Below are 27,500 nucleotides of genomic sequence, written 5' to 3'. Positions count from 1 at the left end.
ATCTCTCTCCGGCTGCATCGCGACCCGCAGTAGGGGTGCTCTTGCACTCCCAGGCGCCCGTGTCATTGGCCATCTCCGATCGGCGCACTAGCCCGTTGGAGCAACCTTGGATATTAATTTCAAGCGGTCGGCGAGAAGAATCTTTTGCAGATGACTTAAATAAGCGACGGGGTATTGTAAGTGGCAGAGTGGCCTTGCTGCCACGATCCACTGAGATTCAGCCCTCTGTCGCCTCGATTCGTAAAACCTTTTTCAACTCTGAGGCGGGTGGGGTTTGTAATTTGCGTGAGGGCGAGAAAATCTCCCAAGTGCCAAATTCTGGGTGGGGGTGGGGTTTGCAAGGTTTTTTCTTGCGAGCTCGTAACGTAACAATCTCTCAGGTGCCAAATTCCCGGCGGGTGGGGTTTGCAATTTGTGCGAGTGTGGGAAGAATCTTCCAAGTGCCAAATTTTGGGCGGGTGGGGTTTGCAATTTTTTGCGAGGGCGGGAAAACTCTCCCAGGTGCCAAATTTTGAGGGGGTGGGGTTTTGTGAAAATTTCTGCGAGGGCAAAGAAATCTCCCGAGTGCCAAATTCTCGGCAGGTGGGGTTTTTGCAATTTCTGCCTGGGCGGAAAAATCTCCCAAGTGCCACATTCTGGGCGGGTGGGGCTTTGTGAAAATTTTCGCGAGGGCGAAAAAATCTCCCAAGTGCCAAATTCCCGACGGGTGGGGTTTGCAATTTCCGCCAGGGCGGAAAAATCTCTCGAGTGCCAAATTCCGGGCGGGAGGGAGGGGTTTTGTAGAAATTTCTGCCAAGGCATAAAAATCTCCCGAGTGCCAAATTTCGGGCGAGTGGGGTTTTGTAAGTCCCAAATTCCGAGCTGGTGGGGTTTGCGATTTTCGGAAGGGCGAAAAAATCTCCCGAGTGCCGAATTCCCCGCGGGTGGGGTTTTGTGATTTCTGCAAGTGCGAAAAAGTTTTCCATGTGGGTCGGGTTTGCAATTTCTGTGAGTGCGGAAAAATATTCCAAGTCCAAATTCTGGGCAGGCGGGGTTTCGTAATTTCCAAGTGCCAAATTTCGAGCGGGTGGGGTTAGTAAATTCCGCGAGGGCGAAAAAAACTTCCAAGTCCAAATTTCGAGCGGGTGGGGTTTGTAAATTTTCGTGAGGGCAGAAAAATCTTCCGACTGCAAATTCCAGGCGGGTAACCGGGTTTTGTAATTTTCGCGAGGGCAGACGACTCATGTACGTGATCCAAAACTGGTCAACTTATTTTTTTGGTTAACGCCCAAAGTTTTGAACTCAAATCGAGTTGGCTACCCCGACTCGAATCGCCTCCGAATTTTTCGCACAACCCATGTCACCGTGCTCGACTTGATTCTAAGTGCCCCGAGTCATGTACGTGGTCCAAAAGAGGTCAACCTTTTTTTTTTTGGGGGGGTTAATGCCCAAAGTTTTCAACTCGAACCGTGTCGGCAACCCCGACACGAATCGCCCCAATTACCCGAACCCCGACTCGAATCGCGTCGAGCCTTAACCGCCTCCAATTTTTTCGCATGACTCATGTCACCGTGCTCGACATGATTCTAAGTGCGCCGAGTCATGTGCGTGATCCAAAGGTGGTCAACTCTTTTTTTGGGTTAACGCCCAAAGTTTTCAACCCAAATTTGTGTCGGCGACCCCGACTCGTATCGCCTCGAGCCTTAACCGCCTCCAGTTTTTTTGCAGGACTCATGTCACCGTGCTCGACTTGGTGCCCCGAGTCATGTACGTGATCCAAAAGCGGTTAACTTCTTCCTTCTTTGGTTAACACCCAAAGATTTCAACCCGAATCGTGTCAGCAACCCCAACTCAAATCGCCTCGAGCCTTAATCGCCTGCAATTTTTTCGAACCACTCATGTCACCGTGCTTGACTTGATTCTATGCGCCCCAAGTCATGTACGTGATCCAAAAGCGATTAACTCTTTTTCTGGCTAACGGCCAAAGTTTTCAAATCGACTCGGCTACCCCGACTCGAATTGCCTCGAGCCTTAACCGCCTCCATTTTTTTTTTCGCTCGACTCATGTAATCGCACTCGCCTTGATTCTGAGTGGCTCGGGTCACTTACGTGATCCAAAACCGGGTAACTTTTTCTTTTTTCTTTTTTTTGTCAAGTCCCAAAGTTTTGAACTCGAATAGAGTCGGATGCCCCGACTCGATTCGTCTCCGAATTTTTTGCACGACTCATGTCACCGTGCTCGACTTGATTCTAAGTGCCCCGAGCCGTGTACATGATCCAAAAGCGGTTAACTTTTTCTTTTTGGTTAACGCCCAAAGTTTTCAACCTGACCCGCCTCGGCAACCTCGACTCGAAGCGCCTCGAGCCTTAATGGCCTCCAATTTTTTTGCATGGCTCATCCCACCGTCGACTTTTCGCTCGAATCATGTCACCCAGGGCACCTCGATGCTACGTGAGGCGAGCCCTGTGCGCGATCCAAAACCGGGTAACATTTTTTTTTGAACTCCCAAAATTTCATTCTTTTTTGCCTTACGAGGCCTATCATGATCTCTTTTTATAAAGAAAATTCTCAAATCGGATTGTTTCGGCTACCCTACCTCGAATCTGGCTAGCTAGGCGTAATGCCTCGAGTCGGCTCGGCAATACGTGAACTGAAACTTGTGCGTGATCTAAAAGCAGGTAACTTGTTTTTTTTTTTTTTTTGTAATGCCCAAAATTTAGCGCTTTTCGATGTACAGGGCCTCCCATGATTTTTTTTGTTTTGTTTTTTTTTTTTTCCCCTCGTAGACCCACTCTGGCGACCCAGTCGGGTCGCCAGAGGCTGGGGCGACGGAGATGGGTTGACCTAGTCGGGTGACCCAAGTTGGGTCGACCCAGGCGTGTGATCCTGGCTGGGGACAGCAAGTCAATTCTATAAGTTTGCTTGCCAATTTTGCTAGCCAGGTCGGCTAACCAAGTCATCTAACCATGTGGTCTTTGCCAAATCAAGAATTGACTCTTTAAGTCCACTCACAGCTCGTTGCCCCACCGAGTTGCTTCTCTAAGCCCACTCACCATGTCAGCTCACCAAGTCAATTGTTCAAGTACGTTGCCAAGTCAACTCTTTAAGTTCGCTCATCAGGTCAGCCCACCCAAGTCACCTCTTTAAGTTCGTTCGCCAGGTCGGCCTGCCCAAGTCGCGTCAGCGGGCTAACTCGCCGAGTCACCTCACGAAGTTGACTCTTTAAGTGCGCTCACCAAGTCAGCTCGGCCCACCAAGTTCTCTCACTAGGTTGACTCTTTAAGTTCGTTCATCAAGTCACCCCGCCAGTTCGACCCACCAAGTACTCTCACAAAGTTGACTCTCTAAGTTCGTTCATCAAGTCACCCTGCCAGGTCAGCCCGCCAAGTACTCTCACCAAGTCACCCCGCTAGTTCGACCCACCAAGTCGACTCTCTAAGTCCGTTCATCAAGTCACCCCGCCAGGTCGGCCCACCAAGTTGAATCTTTAAGTCCGTTCATCAAGTCACGTGACCAGGTCAGCTCACCGAGTACTCTCGCCAAGTCGACTCTTTAAGTTTGTTCATCAAGTCACCCGGCTAGGTCGGCCCACCAAGTCACCAAGTACTCTCACCAAGTCGACTCTCTAAGTCCGTTCATCAAGTCACCCCGCCAGGTCGGCCCACCAAGTCGAATCTTTAAGTCCGTTCATCAAGTCACCCCACCAAGTACTCTAACCAAGTCGATTCTTCGGGAGTTGTTCGACAGCGGTCGTCGTTCCAATGGTGTCATTGCGGCGAAATTTGTTCACAGCTAAGATTGGTTTTTGTGAGAGATGGGTATGAAAGCACATCCCGATTGCTACGCGGGAGCTCCCTAAGGTCGCCTCTGTGCCAACTCGATCGGCACAACATTGGGAATGGTTCGACAGCGGTTGTCGTTCCAATGTGTCATCGGGGGATGTCTTGGAAAGTGGTCTTTCTTTCAAGGGCGAGCTCGCATCTAGCACTTGGGTTGTGCGTCGCGTCACAAGTGAATGGGGGATGTCTTGGGGGATGTCTTGGAAAGTGGTCTTTCTTTCAAGGGCGAGCTCGTGTCTAGCACTTGGACTGTGCGTCGCGTCACAAGTGGATGGGGAGATCTCTCTGTGAATGGCGGCATGGTGATTGCAAGAGAAAATTGACTTAGTCGGAGCCATTGGCCTTGGGCCATTGTGACGGCCTCGCAATTTCTCTTTAATTGCAACCTATGTTTGCGCAGTAGCAGAGTTTGCATGTAAGATGGGCCTTGTTCTCGAGAGTTCCAGGAGATGACCTCCGAAACTTTTGGATTGGGCCCCTTCAAGGTGAAATTCATCCAGTTGATCGGATGAGCTCGATGACCATTTCAGTCCCTCGGCTCCATGAACTCACATCTCCTAACCGATGACAATCTTTGGCTCCTCTGCCGACCTCATAAAAAATTGGGTCGTGAATGGCTGTTTGGTAGGAATTTTAAAGGATTTGGATTTTTAAGGTGGATGTCGGTGTGTTCGCTAATTTCTAATGCAGAGCGAGCCTCGCACTAATAGCTTATATAGGAGAGGTGGTTGCCGCGAGCCTCTCCCATGCCCCTCTCATTGATTCAACGCCGGTGTCAAGGCGGATGGATATGTCAGATTTTGAAATGGTGGACGCCGACGTTGAATCAATTAGAGGGGCATGAAGCCCACCCTAGATGTGCTATTCCTCGACTCTCCTTTTAGATCATGTTTTCTTCTCACTCAGCTGGCGCAATTTCGGAAAAAGGTTTGGCAGCGGTTGCCATCCCTCACCGCGTCTACTTGGTGATTTTAAAACTCAATCTAAAACGGGAGCCCTCGCCTAGCACCTCCGTCCGGTGTTGCTCGGGTATTGCATAAAATTATGCCAACGGCTCGAATCCCCCAACGAATGCCTACGCTTGGACCCTCTCTTAGATCACCTTCTTCGATCACTCGACCGACGCAACTACGGAAGAGACTTGGCAGCGGTTGCCATTCTACAGCGCGTCTGTTCAGCGATTTTGAAGTTGATCTAATGGCAAGCCCTTGTCTCTAGCCATGAGGTGGGTGGTTGGCGCTCTAGCAAAATTTTTTGCATGCCTATCGCGGCTACAATGGGAGAGGTGGTTGCCGCGAGCCTCTCCCGTACCCCCCTCATTGATTCAACGCCGCTGTCAGGGTGGATGGATATGTCGGATTTTGAAACGGTGGACGCCGACGTTGAATCAATTAGAGGGGCATGAAGCCCACCCTCGAGGGTGCTATTCCTGGGCTCTCCTTTAGATCATGTTTTCTTGTCACTCAGCTGGTGCAATTTTGGAAAAAGGTTTGGTAGCGGTTGCCAGCCCTCACCGCGTCTACTTGGTGATTTTAAAACTCGATCTAAAACGGGAGACCTCGTCTGGCACCTCCGTCCGGTGTTGCTCAGGTATTGCATAAATTTATGCCATCGGCGCGAATCCCCCAACGAATGCCTACACGCTTGGACCCTCTCTTAGATCACCTTCTTCGATCACTCGACCAACGCAACTACGGAAGAGACTTGGCAGCGGTTGCCATTCTACAGCGCGCCTGTTCAGCGATTTCAAAGTTGATCTAATGGCGAGCCCTTGTCTCTAGGCATGAGGTGGGTGGTTGGCGCTCTAGCAAAATTTTTTTGCGTGCCTATCGTGGCTACAAGGGGAGAGGTGGTTGCCGCGAGCCTCTCTCGTGCCCCCCTCATTGATTCAACGCCGCTGTCATGGCGGATGGATATGTCGGATTTTGAAACGGTGGACGGCGATGTTGAATCAATTAGAGGGGCATGAAGCCCACCCTCGAGGGTGCTATTCCTGGACTCTCCTTTAGATCAACATTTCTTGTCACTCAGCTGGCACAATTTCGGAAAAAGGTTTGGCCAGCGGTTGCCAGCCCTCACCGCGTCTACTTGGTGATTTTAAAACTCGATCTAAAACGGGAGCCCTCGTCTAGCACCTCCGTCCGGTGCTGCTCGGGTATTGCATAAATTTATCCCATCGGCGTGAATCCCCCGACGAATGCCTACGCTTGGACCCTCTCTTAGATCACCTTCTTCGATCACTCGACCGACGCAACTACGGAAGAGACTTGGCAGCGGTTGCCATTCTACAGCGCGTCTGTTCAGTGATTTCGAAGTTGATCTAATGGCGAGCCCTTGTCTCTAGCCATGAGGTGGGTGCTTGGCGCTCTAGCAAAAATTTTTGCGTGCCTATCGCGGCTACAATGGGAGAGGTGGTTGCCGCGAGCCTCTCCCGTGCCCCCCTCATTGATTCAACGCTGCTGTTAGGGCGGATGGATATGTCGGATTTTGAAACGGTGGACGCCGACGTTGAATCAATTAGAGGGGCATGAAGCCCACCCTCGAGGGTGCTATTCCTGGGCTCTCCTTTAGATCATGTTTTCTTGTCACTCAGCTGGCGCAATTTTTGAAAAAGGTTTGGCAGTGGTTGCCAGCCCTCACCGCCTCTACATGGTGATTTTAAAACTCGATCTAAAATGGGAGACCTCGTCTAGCACCTGCATCCGGTGTTGCTCGGGTATTGCATAAATTTATGCCATCGGCGCGAATCCCCCAACGAATGCCTACACGCTTGGACCCTCTCTTAGATCACCTTCTTCGATCACTCGACCGACGCAACTACGGAAGAGACTTGGCAGTAGTTGCCATTCTATAGCGCGTCTGTTCAGCGATTTCGAAGTTGATCTAATGGCGAGCCCTTGTCTCTAGGCATGAGGTGGGTGCTTGGCGCTCTAGCAAAAATTTTTGCGTGCCTATCGCGGCTACAATGGGAGAGGTGGTTGCCGCGAGCCTCTTCCGTGCCCCCCTCATTGATTCAACGCCGCTGTCAGGGCGGATGGATATGTCAGATTTTGAAACGGTGGACGGCAACGTTGAATCAATTAGAGGGGCATGAAGCCCACCCTCGAGGGTACTATTCCTGGACTCTCCTTTAGATCATGTTTTCTTGTCACTCAGTTGGCGCAATTTTGGAAAAAGGTTTGGTAGTGGTTTCCAGCCCTCACCGCGTCTACTTGGTGATTTTAAAACTCGATCTAAAACAGGAGAACTCGTCTAGCACCTCCGTCCGGTGTTGCTCAGGTATTGCATAAATTTATGCCATCGGCGCGAATCCCCCAACGAATGCCTACACGCTTGGACCCTCTCTTAGATCACCTTCTTCGATCACTCGACCGACGCAACTACGGAAGAGACTTGGCAGCGGTTGCCATTCTACAGTGCATCTGTTCAGCGATTTCAAAGTTGATCTAATGGCGAGCCCTTGTCTCTAGGCATGAGGTGGTTGGTTGGCGCTCTAGCAAAATTTTTTTGCGTGCCTATCATGGCTACAAGGGGAGAGGTGGTTGCCGCGAGCCTCTCCCGTGCCCCCCTCATTGATTCAACGCCGCTGTCATGGCGGATGGATATGTCAGATTTTGAAACGGTGGACGGCGACGTTGAATCAATTAGAGGGGCATGAAGCCCACCCTCGAGGGTGCTATTCCTGGACTCTCCTTTAGATCATGTTTTCTTGTCACTCAGCTGGCACAATTTTGGAAAAAGGTTTGGCAGCGGTTGCCAGCCCTCACCGCGTCTACTCGGTGATTTTAAAACTCGATCTAAAATGGGAGCCCTCGTCTAGCACCTCCGTCCGGTGTTGCTCGAGTATTGCATAAATTTATGCCATCGGCGCGAATCCCCCAACGAATGCCTATGCTTGGACCCTCTCTTAGATCACCTTCTTTGATCACTCGACTGACGCAACTACGGAAGAGACTTGGCAGCGGTTGCCATTCTACAGCGCATCTGTTTAGCGATTTCGAAGTTGATCTAATGGTGAGCCCTTGTCTCTAGGCATGAGGTGGGTGCTTAGCACTCCAGCAAAATTTTTTGCGTGCCTATCACGGCTACAACGGGAGAGGTGGTTGCCGCAAGCCTCTCCCGTGCCCCCCTCATTGATTCAACGCCGCTGTCAGGGCGGATCGATATGTCAGATTTTGAAATGGTGGACAGTGACATTGAATCACTTAGAGGGGCATGAAGCCCACCCTCGAGGGTGCTATTCCTAGACTCTCGTTTAGATCACCTTCTTCAATCACTCGACCGACACAATTACGGAAGAGGCTTGGCAGCGGTTGTCATTCCACAGCGCGGCTGTTCAATGATTTCGAAGTTGATCTACTAATGGCGAGCCCTTGTCTAGCCATGAGGTGGGTGCTTGGGGCTCTAGCAATTTTTTGTGTGCCTATCGCGGCTACAATGGGAGCTTTGATAAAAAAAAGTTCTTGGCGACCCTCCCTAATAGAAATCAGTGCTGGTGTTCGCGAAAGACATGTTATTCGAATTTTTGGAATATTGGCACCAGCATCGTTTCTATTGGGAGGGCCGTGAAGCCATCCCGATTTTGCTATGCGAGGGCTCTCTCCCCAGAGTCGTTCTCTACGCAACAACTTCTTTGGCACAAAATTTTCAGAATGGTTCGGCAGCGGTTGTCGTTCCAATGGTGCCGTTGTGGTGGTTGCCTGGGCAGCGATCTGAAGGGCGACCCGTCGTCTAGCAGTTGGCCTGCGCATCACGAGTGACAAGGGAGCCTTTGTTATCGGAAGCTCCCCGTGGCCATTCAATTAGAAGAGCCATTGCTTGTTTGAGCAAGGACGAATGCAGCCTTGGATTCCAAACGAAATCAATAATTTTGGATCTATATAAGAGCGGAATGAAGCAGTAGCACAGCCCATTTGCTATGCACGGCTCCCCAAAGATGCTCTTCTTTCTCACTCCATTGCCACAATTTCGAGAGTTGTTCGACAACGGTTGTCATTCCAATGTGTCATTGCGGTGATCTGGAGAGCGATGCTAAGGGTGGGAGCTTGTGTCTAGAATTTGGGATGTTTGTGCGAGCGAGCAGGGGAGCTTCTCTTATCGGAACCTCTCCGTGGCCTTTGAATATATAGACCCAGTGCCGACAATATCGATGGATGTGAGCCCTTGGATTCCAAATTTGTCCACAGCTAACATTGGTTTTTGTGAGAGATGGGCACGAAAGCACATCCCGATTGCTACGCGGGAGCTCCCTAAGGTCGCCTCTGTGCCAACTCAATCGGCACAACATTGGGAATGGTTCGACAGCGGTTGACGTTCCAATGTGTCATCGGGGGATGTCTTGGAAAGTGGTCTTTCTTTCAACGGCGAGCTCGCGTCTAGACATTGGATTGTGCGTCGCGTCACAGGTGAATGGGGATATCTCTCTGTGAACGGCGGCATGGTGATTGCAAGAGAAAATTGACTTAGTCGGAGCCATTGGCCTCGGGCCATTGTGACGGCCTCGCAATTTCTCTTTAATTGCAACCTATGTTTGCGCAGTAGCAGAGTTTGCATGTAAGATGGGCCTTGTTCTCAAGAGTTCTAGGAGATGACCTCCGGAACTTTTGGATTGGGCCCCTTCAAGGTGAAATTCATCCAGTTGATCGGACGAGCTCGATGACCATTTCAGTCCCTCGGCTCCATGAACTCACATCTCCTAACCGATGATAATCTTTTGCTCCTCTGCCGACCCCATAAAAAATTGGGTCGTGAATGGCTGTTTGGTAGGAATTTTAAAGGATTTGGATTTTTAAGGCGGATGTCAGTGTGTTCGCTAATTTCTAATGCAGAGCGAGCCTCGCACTAATAGCTTATATAGGAGAGGTGGTTGCCGTGAGCCACTCCCGTGCCCCCCTCATTGATTCAACGCCGGTGTCAAGGCGGATGGATATGTCATATTTTGAAACGGTGGACGCCGACGTTGAATCAATTAGAGGGGCATGAAGCCCTCCCCGAATGTGCTATTCCTCGACTCTCCTTTAGATCATGTTTTCTTCTCACTCAGCTAGCGCAATTTCGGAAAAAGGTTTCGCAGCGGTTGCCATCCCTCACCGCGTCTACTTGGTGATTTTAAAACTCGATCTAAAATGGGAGCCCTCGTCTAGCACCTCCGTCCGGTGTTGCTCGGGTATTGCATAAAATTATGCCATCAGCGCGAATCCCTCAATGAATGCCTACACTTGGACCCTCTCTTAGATCACCCTCTTCGATCACTCGACCGACGCAACTACGGAAGAGACTTGGCAGCGGTTGCCATTCTACAGCGCGTCTGTTCAGCAATTTTGAAGTTGATCTAATGGCGAGCCCTTGTCTCTAGGCATGAGGTGGGTGGTTGGCACTCTAGCAAAATTTTTTTGCGTTCCTATCGCGGCTACAAGGGGAGAGGTGGTTGCCGCGAGCCTCTCCCATGCCCCCCTCATTGATTCAACGCCGCTGTCAGGGCGGATGGATATGTCAGATTTTGAAATGGTGGACGGCGACATTGAATCAATTAGAGGGGCATGAAGCCCACCCTCGAGGGGGCTATTCCTGGACTCTCCTTTAGATCATGTTTTCTTGTCACTCAGCTGGCGCAATTTCGAAAAAAGGTTTGGCAGCGGTTGCCAGCCCTCACCGCGTCTACTCGGTGATTTTAAAACTCGATCTAAAACGGGAGCCCTCGTCTAGCACCTTCGTTCGGTGTTGCTCGGGTATTGCATAAATTTATGCCATCGGCACGAATCCCCCAACGAATGCCTACGCTTGGACCCTCTCTTAGATCACCTTCTTCGATCACTCGACCGATGCAACTACGGAAGAGACTTGGCAGCGGTTGCCATTCTACAGCGCGTCTGTTCAGCGATTTCGAAGTTGATCTAATGGCGAGCCCTTGTCTCTAGGCATGAGGTGGGTGCTTGGCGCTCTAGCAAAAATTTTTGCGTGCCTATCGCGGCTACAACAGGAGAGGTGGTTGCCACAAGCCTCTTCCGTGCCCCCCTCATTGATTCAACGCCGCTGTCAGGGCAGATGGATATGTCAGATTTTGAAACGGTGGACGGCGACGTTGAATCAATTAGAGGGGCATGAAGCCCACCCTCGAGGGTGCTATTCCTGGACTCTCCTTTAGATCATGTTTTCTTGTCACTCAGCTGGCGCAATTTCGGAAAAAGGTTTGGTAGTGGTTGCCAGCCCTCACCGCGTCTACTTGGTGATTTTAAAACTCGATCTAAAATGGGAGCCCTCGTCTAGCACCTCCGTCCGGTGTTGCTCGGGTATTGCATAAATTTATGCCATCGACACGAATCCCCCAATGAATGCCTACGCTTGGACCCTCTCTTAGATCACCTTCTTCGATCACTCGACTGACGCAACTACGGAAGAGACTTGGCAGCGGTTGCCATTCTACAGCGCGTCTGTTAAGCAATTTTGAAGTTGATCTAATGGCGAGCCCTTGTCTCTAGGCATGAGGTGGGTGCTTGGCGTTCTAGCAAAAATTTTTTCGTGCCTATCGCGGCTACAAGGGGAGAGGTGGTTGCCGCGAGCCTCTCCCGTGCCCCCCTCATTGATTCAACGCCGCTGTCAGGGCGGATGGAAATGTCGGATTTTGAAACGGTGGACGCCGACGTTGAATCAATTAGAGGGGCATGAAGCCCACCCTCGAGGGTGCTATTTTCCTGGACTCTCCTTTAGATCATGTATTCTTGTCACTCAGCTGGCGCAATTTCGGAAAAAGGTTTGGCAGTGGTTGCCAGCCCCTCACCGCGTCTACTTGGTGATTTTAAAACTCGATCTAAAATGGGAGCCCTCAGCTTGCACCTCCGTCCAGTGTTGCTCATGTATTGCACAAATTTTTGCCATCGGCACGAATCCCCCAACGAATGCCTACACGCTTGGACCCTCTCTTAGATCACCTTCTTCGATCACTCGACCGACGCAATTACGGAAGAGACTTGGTAGCGGTTGCCATTCTACACCGCGTCTGTTCTGCGATTTCGAAGTTTATCTAATGGCGAGCCCTTGTCTATAGCCATGAGGTGGGTACTTGGCGCTCTAGCAAAATTTTTTGCGAGCCTATCGCGGCTACAATGGGAGAGGTGGTTGCCGCGAGCCTCTCCCGTGCCCAGCTCATTGATTCAACACCACTGTCAGGGCGGATGGATATGTCAGATTTTGAAACGGTGGACGCCGACGTTGAATCAATTAGAAGGGCATGAAGCCCACCTTCGAGGGTGCTATTCCTGGACTCTACTTTTGATCATGTTTTCTTGTCATTCAGCTGGCACAATTTCGAAAAAAGGTTTGGCAGCGGTTGCCAGCCCTCACCACGTCTTCTTTGTGATTTTAAAACTCGATCTAAAATGGGAGCCCTCGTCTAGCACCTCCATCCGGTGTTGCGCGGGTATTGCACAAATTTTTGCCATCAGTGCGATTACCCCAATGAATGCCCTACGCTGGGACCCTCTCTTAGATCACCTTTTTCGATCACTCGACCGACGCAATTACGGAAGAGACTTGGCAGCGGTTGCCATTCTACAGCGCGTCTGTTCTGCGATTTCGAAGTTGATCTAATGGTGAGCCCTTGTCTCTAGGCATGAGGTGGGTGCTTGGTGCTCTAGCAAAATCTTTTTGCATGCTTATCGCAACTACAATGGGAGAGGTGGTTGCCACAAGCCTCTCCTGTGCCCCCCTCATTGATTCAACGCCACTGTCAGGGCGGATGGATATGTCAGATTTTGAAACGGTGGACGCCGACGTTGAATCAATTAGAGGGGCATGAAGCCCACCCTCGAGGGTGCTATTCCTGGACTCTCCTTTAGATCATTTTTTCTTGTCACTCAGCTGGCACAATTTCAGAAAAAGGTTTGGCAGCGGTTGCCAGCCCTCACCGCGTCTACTTGGTGATTTTAAAACTCGATCTAAAACGGGAGCCCTCGTCTAGCACCTCCGTCCGGTTTTGCTTGGGTACTGCATAAATTTATGCCATCGGCGCGAATCCCCCAACGAATGCCTACGCTTGGACCCTCTCTTAGATCACCTTCTTCGATCACTCGACCGACGCAACTACGGAAGAGACTTGGCAGCGGTTGCCATTCTACAGCGCGTCTGTTTAGCGATTTCGATGTTGATCTAATGGCGAGCCCTTGTCTCTAGGCATGAGGTGGGTGCTTGGCGCTCTAGCAAAATTTTTTGCGTGCCTATCACGGCTACAAGGGGAGAGGTGGTTGCCGCGAGCCTCTCCCATGCCCCCCTCATTGATTCAACGCCGCTGTCAGGGCGGATGGATATGTCAGATTTTGAAATGGTGGACGGCGACGTTGAATCAATTAGAGGGGCATGAAGCCCACCCTCGAGGGTGCTATTCCTGGACTCTCCTTTAGATCATGTTTTCTTGTCACTCAGCTAGCACAATTTCGGAAAAAGGTTTGGCATCGGTTGCCAGCCCTCACCACGTCTACTCGATGATTTTAAAACTCGATCTAAAACGGGAGCCCTCGTCTAGCACCTCCGTTCGGTGTTGCTCAGGTATTGCATAAATTTATGCCATCGGCGCGAATCCCCCAACGAATGCCTACGCTTGGACCCTCTCTTAGATCACCTTCTTCGATCACTCGACCGACGCAACTACAGAAGAGACTTGGCAGCGGTTGCCATTCTACAGCGCGTCTGTTCAGCGATTTCGAAGTTGATCTAATGGCGAGCCCTTGTCTCTAGGCATGAGGTGGGTGCTTTGCGCTCTAGCAAAAATTTTTGCGTGCCTATCGCGGCTACAACGGGAGAGGTGGTTGCCGCGAGCCTCTTCTGTGCCCCCCTCATTGATTCAACGCCGCTGTCAGGGCGGATGGATATGTCAGATTTTGAAACGGTGGACGGCGACGTTGAATCAATTAGAGGGGCATGAAGCCCACCCTCGACGGTGCTATTCCTGGACTCTCCTTTAGATCATGTTTTCTTGTCACTCAGCTGGCGCAATTTCGGAAAAAGGTTTGGTAGCGGTTGCCAGCCCTCACCGCGTCTACTTGGTGATTTTAAAACTCGATCTAAAACGGGAGCCCTCGTCTAGCACCTCCGTCCGGTGTTGCTCGGGTATTGCATAAATTTATGCCATCGGCACGAATCCCCCAACGAATGCCTATGCTTGGACCCTCTCTTAGATCACCTTCTTCGATCACTCGACTGACGCAACTACGGAAGAGACTTGGCAGTGGTTGCCATTCTACAGCGTGTCTGTTAAGCGATTTCGAAGTTGATCTAATGGCGAGCCCTTGTCTCTAGGCATGAGGTGGGTGCTTGGAGTTCTTGCAAAAATTTTTTCGTGCCTATCGCGGCTACAAGGGGAGAGGTGGTTGCCGCGAGCCTCTCCCGTGCCCCCCTCATTGATTCAACGCCGCTGTCAGGGCGGATGGAAATGTCAGATTTTGAAACGGTGGACGCCGACGTTGAATCAATTAGAGGGGCATGAAGCCCACCCTTGAGGGTGCTATTTTCCTGGACTCTCCTTTAGATCATGTATTCTTGTCACTCAGCTGGTGCAATTTCGGAAAAAGGTTTGGCAGCGGTTGCCAGCCCCTCACCGCGTCTACTTGGTGATTTTAAAACTCGATCTAAAACAGGAGCCCTCGTCTTGCACCTCCGTCTGGTGTTGCTCGTGTATTGCACAAATTTTTGCCATCGGCGCGAATCCCCCAACGAATGCCTACACGCTTGGACCCTCTCTTAGATCACCTTCTTCGATCACTCGACCGACGCAATTACGGAAGAGACTTGGCAGCGGTTGCCATTCTACACCGCGTCCGTTCTGCGATTTCGAAGTTGATCTAATGGCGAGCCCTTGTCTATAGCCATGAGGTGGGTACTTGGCGCTCTAGCAAAATTTTTTGCGAGCCTATCGCGGCTACAATGGGAGAGGTGGTTGCCGCGAGCCTCTCCCGTGCCCAGCTCATTGATTCAACGCCGCTGTCAGGGCGGATGGATATGTCGGATTTTGAAACGGTGGACGCCGACGTTGAATCAATTAGAAGGGCATGAAGCCCACCTTCGAGGGTGCTATTCCTGGACTCTCCTTTAGATCATGTTTTCTTGTCACTCAGCTGGCGCAATTTCAGAAAAAGGTTTGGCAGCGGTTGCCAGCCCTCACCGCGTCTTCTTTGTGATTTTAAAACTCGATCTAAAATGGGAGCCCTCGTCTAGCACCTCCGTCCGGTGTTGCGCGGGTATTGCACAAATTTTTGCCATCGGTGCGATTACCCCAATGAATGCCCTACGTTGGGACCCTCTCTTAGATCACCTTTTTCGATCACTCGACCGACGCAATTACAGAAGAGACTTGGCAGCGGTTGCCATTCTACAGTGTGTCTGTTCTGCGATTTCGAAGTTGATCTAATGGCGAGCCCTTGTCTCTAGGCATGAGGTGGGTTCTTGGTGCTCTAGCAAAATCTTTTTGTGTGCCTATCGCGGCTACAATGGGAGAGGTGGTTGTTGCGAGCCTCTCCTGTGCCCCCCTCATTGATTCAATGCCGCTGTCAGGGCGGATGGATATGTCAGATTTTGAAACGGTGGACACCGACGTTGAATCAATTAGAGGGGCATGAAGCCCACCCTCGAGGGTGCTATTCCTGGACTCTCCTTTAGATCATGTTTTCTTGTCACTCAGCTGGCACAATTTCGGAAAAAGGTTTGGCAGCGGTTGCCAGCCCTCACCGCGTCTACTTGGTGATTTTAAAACTCGATCTAAAATGGGAGCCCTCGTCTAGCACCTCCGTCCGGTGTTGCTCGGGTACTGCATAAATTTATGCCATCGGCGCGAATCCCCCAACGAATGCCTACGCTTGGACCCTCTCTTAGATCACCTTCTTCGATCACTCGATCGACGCAACTACGAAAGAGACTTGGTAGCGGTTGCCATTCATTAGCGCGTCTGTTCAGTGATTTCGAAGTTGATCTAATGGCGAGCCCTTGTCTCTAGCCATGAGGTGGGTGCTTGGCGCTCTAGCAAAATTTTTTGCGTGCCTATCACGTAAAGCATGTTTTCTAGTCACTCAGCTGGCGCAATTTCGAAAAAAAGGTTTGGCAGCGGTTGCCAGCCCTCACCGCATCTTCTTGGTGATTTTAAAACTCGATCTAAAATGGGAGCCCTCGTCTAGCGGCTCCGTGCCAACTTGATCGGCACAACATTGGGAAATGGTTCGACAGCGGTTGTCGTTCCAATGTGTCATCGGGGGATGCCTTGGAAAGTGGCCTTTCAAGGGTGAGCTTGAGTCTATCCCTTGGATTGTGCATCACGTCACAAGTGAATGGGGAGATCTCTCTGTGAACGGCGGCATGGTGATTGCAAGAGAAAATTGACTTAGTCGGAGCATTGGCCTCGGGCCATTGTGACGGCCTTGCAATTTCTCTTTAATTGCAACCTATGTTTGCGCAGTAGCAGAGTTTGCATGTAAGATGGGCCTTGTTCTTGAGAGTTCCAGGAGATGACCTCCGGGACTTTTGGATTGGGCCCCTTCAAGGTGAAATTCATCCAGCTGATCGGATGAAGCTCGATGTGCTTGTATCTATTCCGAGACGGTAATGATGGTCATTAATCTGTGGTGGTGAGTATTATCCCATTCGGTAATCGCAATGGCGGAGCTGGTGGGAAGTACTTGTTGCTTTGTTTTGATGGATATACCCTATATGTAGGTGTCTGCACGGCTTGCAACACACTGCACATTTGGTGTTCCATTCTAAGATGCGCTTGTTGCTGAGTGTGTATGGAGTTGTATCTTTTAGCCAAGGGCTCCGTCTCATTGGCACGTTCTATCATTGCATTTTTATCCTGCCCGGATGGCAAGAAGGAAAGAGATGGTTTGGTTGCACGGGTGCATTGCTCGACATCCCTAATTTCATCAAGGGTCCACTCTCCACCCTAAGTTTTTGTCGATCGATAGAGCCTTGGGATTGAGAGGGGGGCCGGCGAAAGGTTTGGTTGCCGCATAATTTATTCGCTAGTGCGTTCTCGGTGCGTGCTCGCCTCTTCACTATCTCATCCTACAGAAGTGCATGGCACTGTCGTGACAGCCTTTGTGGTTTGGGCTAGTAGAAGTGTAGAGTATTACCGATAATTTTTGTTTGGATGCGAAAACTCTCCATGCCCTGTCTTGCCCTGTGCGACGATCCGAACGGCTGCGGCTCGTGGGTTCTGCAGGAGATACTCTTCTTCAGCTCCCCCCTAAAGAGAGCGTTCGGTGTTTGCATTGTGTGGACAAAAAGCCCAGGGCGTTTCATCTCTCTCTTCATATGCAAAATTCTGGGAGGGCTTGTCGAAGTATGGCCGTTTGTACGGGGTGCACCAAAAAGCGTGTAGGGGGCATATGCCTGGGAAATGGATGTCTCTAAGTGTCCTTACTCGGTCGCGTGCGCGGTGTACATCTTTGCATTACGACCCTGCTGCGAGCATTTGTGATGCGAGCATTTTGGGGAAACGGGTTTCGTACGAGATGTTCTTCTCAGGCTCCTGCGAACCAGAGCGCTCGTCGTTGTAATGCTCCGACAAGTGCAGGCCCAACGTGTCTGTCTAGGGGAAGAAATCACATGAATGCTTTTTGTCGAGATGTGGGTGCTCGCGGGTGGTTCCCTCACGGTGCCAGTTCTTCGGTATGTGCATGTGCATGAGATTGAAGCTTGTCCGACAATGCTAGTGTGAGTATTCAGCCGTAGGAACTTTTCTGTACCTGCGCTGGCAGATCACGTGTCACAGGGAACGGTTAGCGAGGCTGTGCTGGGAAAGGAGATATTTTCCAGAGGTTAGACATGTCCGTGTATGCGGGCGGGCTCTCATCACCTATAAATGTGTGGAGGGGGTGTTGTTATACACGATGCCCTCGAGCGGCCTTATAATTGAGGTGGTCGCGTGCACAGTGATGCCCCCGCAAATCGCATAACCAGCCATGTTTTTGACTCGCACGGCCCTTCACCCTTCAGCACGGTGGTCTCCGTTGGCACTTCGGCAACCTGCTCTTCATCATGGGAAAATGTTTGTTGCGATCGAGAAGGATTTTGTCTGTGTGGGTGCACCTCAACAAGTGTGTAGGAGGCATATGCCTGGGAAATGGATGTCTCTGAGTGGCCTTACAATTGAGGTGGCTACGTGCGCGGTGCATCTCGTACAGACTCGAGGCTTCTTTCCGAGTAGTGGTGACAGCAAGTTCGAGGGTAAAGGGTTCCGTATGGGATGTTCTTCCCAGGTGCCTGTGAACCGAGGCTCCCTGTTCGGCCCTCTCCGGTCGACGATGGGACACTTTCCTCTTGTGCGAAATCTTTGAGCATTGCGAGTCCTGCATGTGCTGTGAACGTCATTCTTGTTTCTTGTGCGGCGGATTATGTTTGGATGCATGACGGAGCGAATGCAAATTTTGGTTTCCCATCGCGGCGGGCATCCCTTGGCTGTAGCAGGTCTTGGGGGTCCCCTCGTTGTTAGAAGCTACCTGGTCGATCCTGCCAGTAGTCATATGCTTGTCTCAAAGATTAAGCCATGCATGTCTAAGTATGAACTATTTCAGACTGTGAAACTGCAGATGGCTCATTAAATCAGTTATAGTTTCTTTCATGGTACTTTGCTACTCGGATAATCGTAGTAATTCTAGAGCTAATACGTGCACCAAATCCTGACTCTCGGAAGGGATGCATTTATTAGATAAAAGGCCGGCGCGGGCTCGCCCGCTATTCCGGTGATTCTACAGCGCGTCTGTTCAGCGATTTCGAAGTTGATCTAATGGAGAGCCCTTGTCTCTAGCCATGAGGTGGGTGGTTGGCACTCTAGCAAAATTTTTTGCGTGCCTATCGCGGCTACAATGGCAGAGGTGGTTGCCGCGAGCCTCTCCCGTGCCCCCCTCATTGATTCAACGCCGCTGTCAGGGCGGATGGATATGTCAAATTTTGAAATGGTGGACGCCGACGTTGAATCAATTAGAGGGGCATGAAGCCCACCCTCGAGGGTGCTATTCCTGGACTCTCCTTTAGATCATGTTTTCTTGTCACTTAGCTGGCGCAATTTCGGAAAAAGGTTTGGCCAGCGGTTGCCAGCCCTTATCGCGTCTACTTGGTGATTTTAAAACTCGATCTAAAACAAGAGCCCTTGTCTAGCACCTCCGTCCGGTGTTGCTCGGGTATTGCATAAATTTATGCCATCGGTGTGAATCCCCCAACGAATGCCTACGCTTGGACCCTCTCTTAGATCACCTTCTTCGATCACTCGACTGACGCAACTACGGAAGAGACTTGGCAGCGGTTGCCATTCTACAGCGCGTCTGTTCAGCGATTTCGAAGTTGATCTAATGACGAGCCCTTGTCTCTAGCCATGAGGTGGGTGCTTGGTGCTCTAGCAAAATTTTTTGCGTGCCTATCGCGGCTACAACGGGAGAGGTGGTTGCCGCGAGCCTCTCCCGTGCCCCCCTCATTGATTCAACGCCGCTGTCAGGGCGGATGGATATGTCAGATTTTGAAATGGTGGATGCCGACGTTGAATCAATTAGAGGGGCATGAAGCCCACCCTCGAGGGTGCTATTCCTGGGCTCTCCTTTAGATCATGTTTTCTTGTCACTTAGCTGGCGCAATTTCAGAAAAAGGTTTGGCAGCGGTTGCCAGCCCTCACCGCGTCTACTTGGTGATTTTAAAACTCAATCTAAAATGGGAGACCTCGTCTCGCACCTCCGTCCGGTGTTGCTCGGGTATTGCATAAATTTATGCCATTAGCGCGAATCCCCCAATGAATGCCTACACGCTTGGACCCTCTCTTAGATCACCTTCTTCAATCACTCGACCGACGCAACTACGGAAGAGACTTGGCAGCGGTTGCCATTCTACAGCGCGTCTGTTCAGCGATTTCGAAGTTGATCTAATGGCGAGCCCTTGTCTCTAGGCATGAGGTGGGTGGTTGGCGCTCTAGCAAAATTTTTTTGCGTGCCTATCGCGGCTACAAGGGGAGAGGTGGTTACCGTGAGCCTCTCCCGTGCCCCCCTCATTGATTCAACGCCGCTGTCAGGGCGGATGGATATGTCAGATTTTGAAACGGTGGACGGCGACGTTGAATCAATTAGAGGGGCATGAAGCCCACCCTTGAGTGTGCTATTCCTGGACTCTCCTTTAGATCACGTTTTCTTGTCACTCAGCTGGTGCAATTTCGGAAAAAGGTTTGGCAGCAGTTGCTAGCCCTCACCGCGTCTACTCGATGATTTTAAAACTCGATCTAAAATGGGAGCCCTCATCTAGCACCTCCGTCCGGTGTTGCTCGGGTATTGCATAAATTTATGCCATCGGCGCGAATCCCCCAACGAATGCCTACGCTTGGACCCTCTCTTAGATCACCTTCTTCGATCACTCGACTGACGCAACTACGGAAGAGACTTGGTAGCGGTTGCCATTCTATAGCGCGTCTGTTCAGCGATTTTGAAGTTGATCTAATGGCGAGCCCTTGTCTCTAGGCATGAGCTGGGTGCTTGGCGCTCTAGCAAAATTTTTTGCGTGCCTATCGTGGCTACAACGGGAGAGGTGGTTTCCGCGAGCCTCTCCTGTGCCCCCCTCGTTGATTCAACACCGCTGTCAGGGCGGATGGATATGTCAGATTTTGAAACGGTGGACGGCGACGTTGAATCAATTAGAGGGGCATGAAGCCCACCCTCGAGGGTGCTATTCCTGGACTCTCGTTTAGATCATGTTTTCTTGTCACTCAGCTGGTGCAATTTTGGAAAAAGGTTTGGCAGCGGTTTCCAGCCCTCACCGCGTCTACTCGGTGATTTTAAAACTCGATCTAAAACGGGAGCCCTCATCTAGCACCTCCGTCCGGTGTTGCTCGGGTATTGCATAAATTTATGCCATCGGCGCAAATCCCCCAACGAATGCCTACGCTTGGACCCTCTCTTAGATCACCTTCTTCGATCACTCAATCGACGCAACTACGGAAGAGACTTGGCAGCGGTTGCCATTCTACAGCGCGTCTGTTCAGCGATTTCGAAGTTGATCTAATGGCGAGCCCTTGTCTCTAGGCATGAGGTGCGTGCTTGGCGCTCTAGCAAAATTTTTTGCGTGCCTATCATGGCTACAACGGGAGAGGTGGTTGCCGCGAGCCTCTCCCGTGCCCCCCTCATTGATTCAATGCCGCTGTCAGGGCGGATGGATATGTCGGATTTTGAAATGGTGGACGGCGACGTTGAATCAATTAGAGGGGCATGAAGCCCACCCTCGAGGGTGCTATTCCTAGACTCTCCTTTATATCATGTTTTCTCGTTACTCAGCTGGCGCAATTTCGGAAAAAGGTTTGGCAGCGGTTTCCAGCCCTCACCGCATCTACTTGGTGATTTTAAAACTCGATCTAAAATGGGAGCCCTCGTCTAGCACCGCCGTCCGGTGTTGCTCGGGTATTGCATAATTTGTTGCTATCGGCGCGAATTACCTTCTTAGATCACCTTCTTCGATCACTCGACCGACGCAATTACGAAAGAGGCTTGGCAGCGGTTGCCATTCCACAGCGCGTCTGTTCAGCGATTTTGAAGTTGATCTACTAATGGCGAGCCCTTGTCTAGCCATGAGGAGGGTGCTTGGGGCTCTAGCAATTTTTTGTGTGCCTATCGCGGCTACAATGGGAGCTTTGATAACAAAATTTCTCGGTGACCCTCCCCAATAGAAATCAGTGCTGGTGTTCGCGAAAGACACGTTATTTGGATTTTTGGAATATTGGCACCAGCATCATTTCTATTGGGAGGGCCGTGAAGCCATCCCGATTTTGCTATGTGAGGGCTCTCTCCCCAGAGTCATTCTCTACGCAACAACTTCTTTGGCACAAAATTTTCAGAATGGTTCGGTAGCGGTTGTCGTTCCAATGGTGCCGTTGTGGTGGTTGCCTGGGCAGCGATCTGTAGGGCGACCCGTCGTCTACTAGTTGGCCTGCGCATCACGAGTGACAAGGGAGCCTTTGTTATCGGAAGCTCCCCGTGGCCATTCGATTAGAAGAGCCATTGCTTGTTTGAGCAAGGACGAATGCAGCCTCAGATTCCAAACGAAATCAACAATTTCGGATCTATATAAGAGCGGAATGAAGCAGCAACATAGCCTGTTTGCTATGCGCGGCTCCCCAAAGATGCTCTTCTTTCTCACTCCATTGCCACAATTTCGAGAGTTGTTCGACAGCGGTTGTCATCCCAATGTCTCATTGCGGTGATCTGGAGAGTGATGCTAAGGGCGGGAGCTTGTGTCTAGAATTTGGGATGTTTGTGCGAGCGAGCAGGGGAGCTTCTCTTATCGGAACCTCTCCGTGGCCTTTGAATATATAGACCCAGTGCCGACGATATTGATGGATGCGAGCCCTTGGATTCCAAATTTGTCCACAGCTAACATTGGTTTTTGTGAGAGATGGGCACGAAAGCACATCCTGATTGCTACGCAGGAGCTCCCTAAGGTCGCCTCTGTGCCAACTCGATCAGCACAACATTGGGAATGGTTCGACAGCGGTTGATGTTCCAATGTGTCATCGGGGGATGTCTTGGAAAGTGGTCTTTCTTTCAAGGGCGAGCTCGCGTCTAGACATTGGATTGTGCATCGCGTCACAGGTGAATGGGGATATCTCTTTTTGAATGGCGGCATGGTGATTGCAAGAGAAAATTGACTTAGTCGGAGCCATTGGCCTCGAGCCATTGTGACGGCCTCGCAATTTCTCTTTAATTGCAACCTATGTTTGTGCAGTAGCAGAGTTTGCATGTAAGATGGGCCTTGTTCTCGAGAGTTCCAGGAGATGACCTCCAGAACTTTTGGATTGGGCCCCTTCAAGGTGAAATTCATCCAGTTGATCAGATGAGCTCGATGACCATTTCAGTCCCTCGGCTCCATGAACTCACATCTCCTAACCGATGACAATCTTTTGCTCCTCTGCCGACCCCATAAAAAATTGGGTCGTGAATGGCTGTTTGGTAGGAATTTTAAAGGATTTGGATTTTTAAGGCGGATGTCAGTGTGTTCGCTAATTTCTAATGCAGAGCGAGCCTCGCACTAATAGATTATATAGGAGAGGTGGTTGCCGCGAGCCTCTCCCGTGCCCCCCTCATTGATTCAACGCCGGTGTCAAGGCGGATGGATATGTCAGATTTTGAAACGGTGGACGCTGACGTTGAATCAATTAGAGGGGCATGAAGCCCACCCCGGATGTGCTATTCCTCGACTCTCCTTTAGATCATGTTTTCTTCTCACTCAGCTGGCACAATTTCGGAAAAAGGTTTCGCAGCGGTTGCCATCCCTCACCGCGTCTACTTGGTGATTTTAAAACTCGATCTAAAACGGGAGCCCTCATCTAGCACCTCCGTCCGGTGTTGCTCGGGTATTCCATAAAATTATGCCATCGGCGCGAATCCCCCAACGAATGCCTACACTTGGACCCTCTCTTAGATCACCTTCTTCGATCACTCGACCGACGCAACTACGGAAGAGACTTGGCAGCGGTTGCCATTCTACAACGCGTCTGTTCAGCGATTTCGAAGTTGATCTAATGGCGAGCCCTTGTCTCTAGGCATGAGGTGGGTGGTTGGCACTCTAGCAAAATTTTTTTGCATGCCTATTACGGCTACAAGGGGAGAGGTGGTTGCCGCGAGCCTCTCCCGTGCCCCCCTCATTGATTCAATGCCGCTGTCAGGGCGGATGGATATGTCAGATTTTGAAACGGTGGACGGCGATGTTGAATCAATTAGAGGGGCATGAAGCCCACCCTCGAGGGTGCTATTCCTGGACTATCCTTTAGATCATGTTTTCTTGTCACTCAGCTGGCGCAATTTTGGAAAAAGGTTTGGCAGCGGTTGCCAGCCCTCACCGCGTCTACTCGGTGATTTTAAAACTCGATCTAAAACGGGAGCCCTCGTCTAGCACCTCCGTCCGGTGTTGCTCGGGTATTGCATAAATTTATGCCATCGGCGCGAATCCCCCAACGAATGCCTACGCTTGGACCCTCTCTTAGATCACCTTCTTCGATCACTCGACCGACGCAACTACGAAAGAGACTTGGCAGCGGTTGCCACTCTACAGCGCGTCTGTTCAGCAATTTCGAAGTTGATCTAATGGCGAGCCCTTGTCTCTAGGCATGAGGTGGGTGCTTGGCGCTCTAGCAAAATTTTTTGCGTGCCTATCACGGCTACAACGGGAGAGGTGGTTGCCGTGAGCCTCTTCCGTGCCCCCCTCATTAATTCAACGCCGCTGTCAGGGCAGATGGATATTTCGGATTTTGAAATGGTGGACGGCGACGTTGAATCAATTAGAGGGGCATGAAGCCCACCCTCGAGGGTGCTATTCCTGGACTCTCCTTTAGATCATGTTTTCTTGTCACTCATCTGGCGCAATTTCGGAAAAAGGTTTGGTAGCGGTTGCCAGCCCTCACCGCGTCTACTTGGTGATTTTAAAACTCGATCTAAAACGGGAGCCCTCATCTAGCACCTCCGTCCAGTGTTGCTCAGGTATTGCATAAATTTATGCCATCGGTACGAATCCCCCAATGAATGCCTACGCTTGGACCCTCTCTTAGATCACCTTCTTTGATCACTCGACTGATGCAACTACGGAAGAGACTTGGCAGCGGTTGCCATTCTACAGCGCGTCTGTTAAGCGATTTCGAAGTTGATCTAATGGCGAGCCCTTGTCTCTAGCCATGAGGTGGGTGCTTGGCGCTCTAGCAAAATTTTTTGCATGCCTATCGCGGCTACAAGGGGAGAGGTGGTTGCCGCGAGCCTCTCCCGTGCCCCCGTCATTGATTCAACGCCGCTGTCAGGGCGGATGGAAATGTCGGATTTTGAAACGGTGGACGCCGACATTGAATCAATTAGAGGGGCATGAAGCCCACCCTCGAGGGTGCTATTTTCCTGGACTCTCCTTTAGATCATGTATTCTTGTCACTCAGCTGGTGCAATTTTGGAAAAAGGTTTGGCAGCGGTTGCCAGCCCCTCACCGCGTCTACTTTGTGATTTTAAAACTCGATCTAAAACGGGAGCCCTCGTCTTGCACCTCCGTCCGGTGTTGCTCGGGTATTGCACAAATTTTTGCCATTGGTGCGAATCCCCCAACGAATGCCTACACGCTTGGACCCTCTCTTAGATCACCTTCTTCGATCACTCGACCGACGCAATTACGGAAGAGACTTGGCAGCGGTTGCCATTCTACACCGCGTCCGTTCTGCGATTTCGAAGTTGATCTAATGGCGAGCCCTTGTCTATAGCCATGAGGTGGGTACTTGGTGCTCTAGCAAAATTTTTTGCGAGCCTATCGCGGCTACAATGGGAGAGGTGGTTGCCGCGAGCCTCTCCCGTGCCCAGCTCATTGATTCAATGCCGCTGTCAGGGCGGATGGATATGTCAGATTTTGAAACGGTGGACGCCGACGTTGAATCAATTAGAAGGGCATGAAGCCCACCTTCGAGGGTGCTATTCCTGGACTCTCCTTTAGATCATGTTTTCTTGTCACTCAGCTGGCGCAATTTCGGAAAAAGGTTTGGCAGCGGTTGCCAGCCCTCACCGCGTCTTCTTTGTGATTTGAAAACTCGATCTAAAACGGGAGCCCTCGTCTAGCACCTCCGTCCGGTGTTGCACGGGTATTGCACAAATTTTTGCCATCGGCGCGATTACCCCAATGAATGCCCTACGCTGGGACCCTCTCTTAGATCACCTTTTTCGATCACTGGACCGACTCAATTACGGAAGAGACTTGGGAGCGGTTGCCATTCTACAGCGCGTCTGTTCTGCGATTTCGAAGTTGATTTAATGGCGAGCCCTTGTCTCTAGGCATGAGGTGGGTGCTTGGCGCTCTAGCAAAATATTTTTGCGTGCCCATCGCGGCTACAATGGGAGAGGTGGTTGCCGCAAGCCTCTCCCGTGCCCCCCTCATTGATTCAACGCCGCTGTCAGGGCGGATGGATATGTCGGATTTTGAAACGGTGGACGCCGACGTTGAATCAATTAGAGGGGCATGAAGCCCACCCTCGAGGGTGCTATTCCTGGACTCTCCTTTAGATCATGTTTTCTTGTCACTCAGCTGGCACAATTTTGGAAAAAGGTTTGGCAGCGGTTGCCAGCCCTCACCACGTCTACTTGGTGATTTTAAAACTAAATCTAAAACGGGAGCCCTCGTCTAGCACCTCCATCCGGTGTTGCTCGGGTACTGCATAAATTTATGCCATCGGCGCAAATCCCCCTATGAATGCCTACGCTTGGACCCTCTTTTAGATCACCTTCTTCGATCACTCGACCGACGCAACTACGGAAGAGACTTGGCAGCGGTTGCCATTCTACAGCGCGTCTGTTCAGCGATTTTGAAGTTGATCTAATGGCGAGCCCTTGTCTCTAGCCATGAGGTGGGTGCTTGGCGCTCTAGCAAAATTTTTTGCGTGCCTATCGCGTAAAGCATGTTTTCTAGTCACTCAGCTGGCGCAATTTTGGAAAAAAGGTTTGGCAGCAGTTGCCAGCCCTCACCGCGTCTTCTTGGTGATTTTAAAACTCGATCTAAAATGGGAGCCCTCGTCTAGCGGCTCCGTGCCAACTCGATCAGCACAACATTGGGAAATGGTTCGACAGCGGTTGTCGTTCCAATGTGTCATCGGGGGATGCCTTGGAAAGTGGCCTTTCAAGGGTGAGCTCGCGTCTATCCCTTGGATTGTGTGTCGCGTCACAAGTGAATGGGGAGATCTCTCTGTGAACGGCGGCATGTTGATTGCAAGAGAAAATTGACTTAGTCGGAGCATTGGCCTCGGGCCATTGTGACGGCCTTGCAATTTCTCTTTAATTGCAACCTATGTTTGCGCAGTAGCAGAGTTTGCATGTAAGATGGGCCTTGTTCTTGAGAGTTCCAGGAGATGACCTCCGGAACTTTTGGATTGGGCCCCTTCAAGGTGAAATTCATCCAACTGATCAGATGAAGCTCGATGTGCTTGTATCTATTCCGAGACGGTAATGATGGTCATTAATCTGTGGCGGTGAGTATTATCCCATTCGGTAATCGCAATGGCGGAGCTGGTGGGAAGTACTTGTCACTTTGTTTTGATGGATATACCCTATATGTAGGTGTCTGCACGGCTTGCAACACACTGCACATTTGGTGTTCGATTCTAAGATGCGCTTGTTGCTGAGTGTGTATGGAGTTGTATCTTTTAGCCAAGGGCTCCGTCTCATTGGCATGTTCTATCATTGCATTTTTATCCTGCCCGGACGGCAAGAAGGAAAGAGATGGTTTGGTTGCACGGGTGCATTGCTCGACGTCCCTAATTTCATCAAGGGTCCACTCTCCACCCTTATTTTTTGCCGATCGGTAGAGCCTTGGGATTGAGAGGGGGGCCGGCGAAAGGTTTGGTTGCCGCATAATTTATTCGCTAGTGCATTCTCTGTGCGTGCTCGCCTCTTCACTGTCTCATCCTACAGAAGTGCATGGCACTGTCGTGACAGCCTTTGTGGTCCGGGCCAGTAGAAGCGTAGAGTATTACCAATAATTTTTGTTTGGATGCGGAAACTCTCCATGCCCTGTCCTGCCCTGTGCGACGATCCGAACGGCTGTGGCTCATGGGTTCTGTGGGAGATACTCTTCTTCAGCTCCCCCCTAAAGAGAGCATTTGGTGTTTGCATTGTGTGGACAAAAAGCCCAGGGCGTTTCATCTCTCTCTTCATATGTGAAATTCTGGG

The 27,500-nt window shown here is 50.8% G+C and overlaps 1 non-coding gene across 1 annotated transcript in view; it reads left to right on the top strand.

The window, feature by feature from the left end:
* LOC149573486 (25S ribosomal RNA) overlaps positions 1-242 on the top strand; it is a 3,403-nt gene extending 3,161 nt beyond the window's left edge. The window contains exon 1 of the ribosomal RNA XR_016360940.1: positions 1-242. This exon is cut by the window's left edge and continues 3,161 nt beyond it. This is a non-coding gene — a ribosomal RNA (25S ribosomal RNA).
* Positions 243-27,500: the final 27,258 nt, after the last annotated feature.

The sequence above is a fragment of the Cupressus sempervirens genome, chromosome 2 (assembly GCF_028749045.1).
Source record: "Cupressus sempervirens isolate cs-2001-9-10 chromosome 2, ASM2874904v1, whole genome shotgun sequence".
Lineage (NCBI taxonomy): Eukaryota > Viridiplantae > Streptophyta > Pinopsida > Cupressales > Cupressaceae > Cupressus > Cupressus sempervirens.
This window is presented reverse-complemented; position numbering and strand designations above follow the sequence as displayed.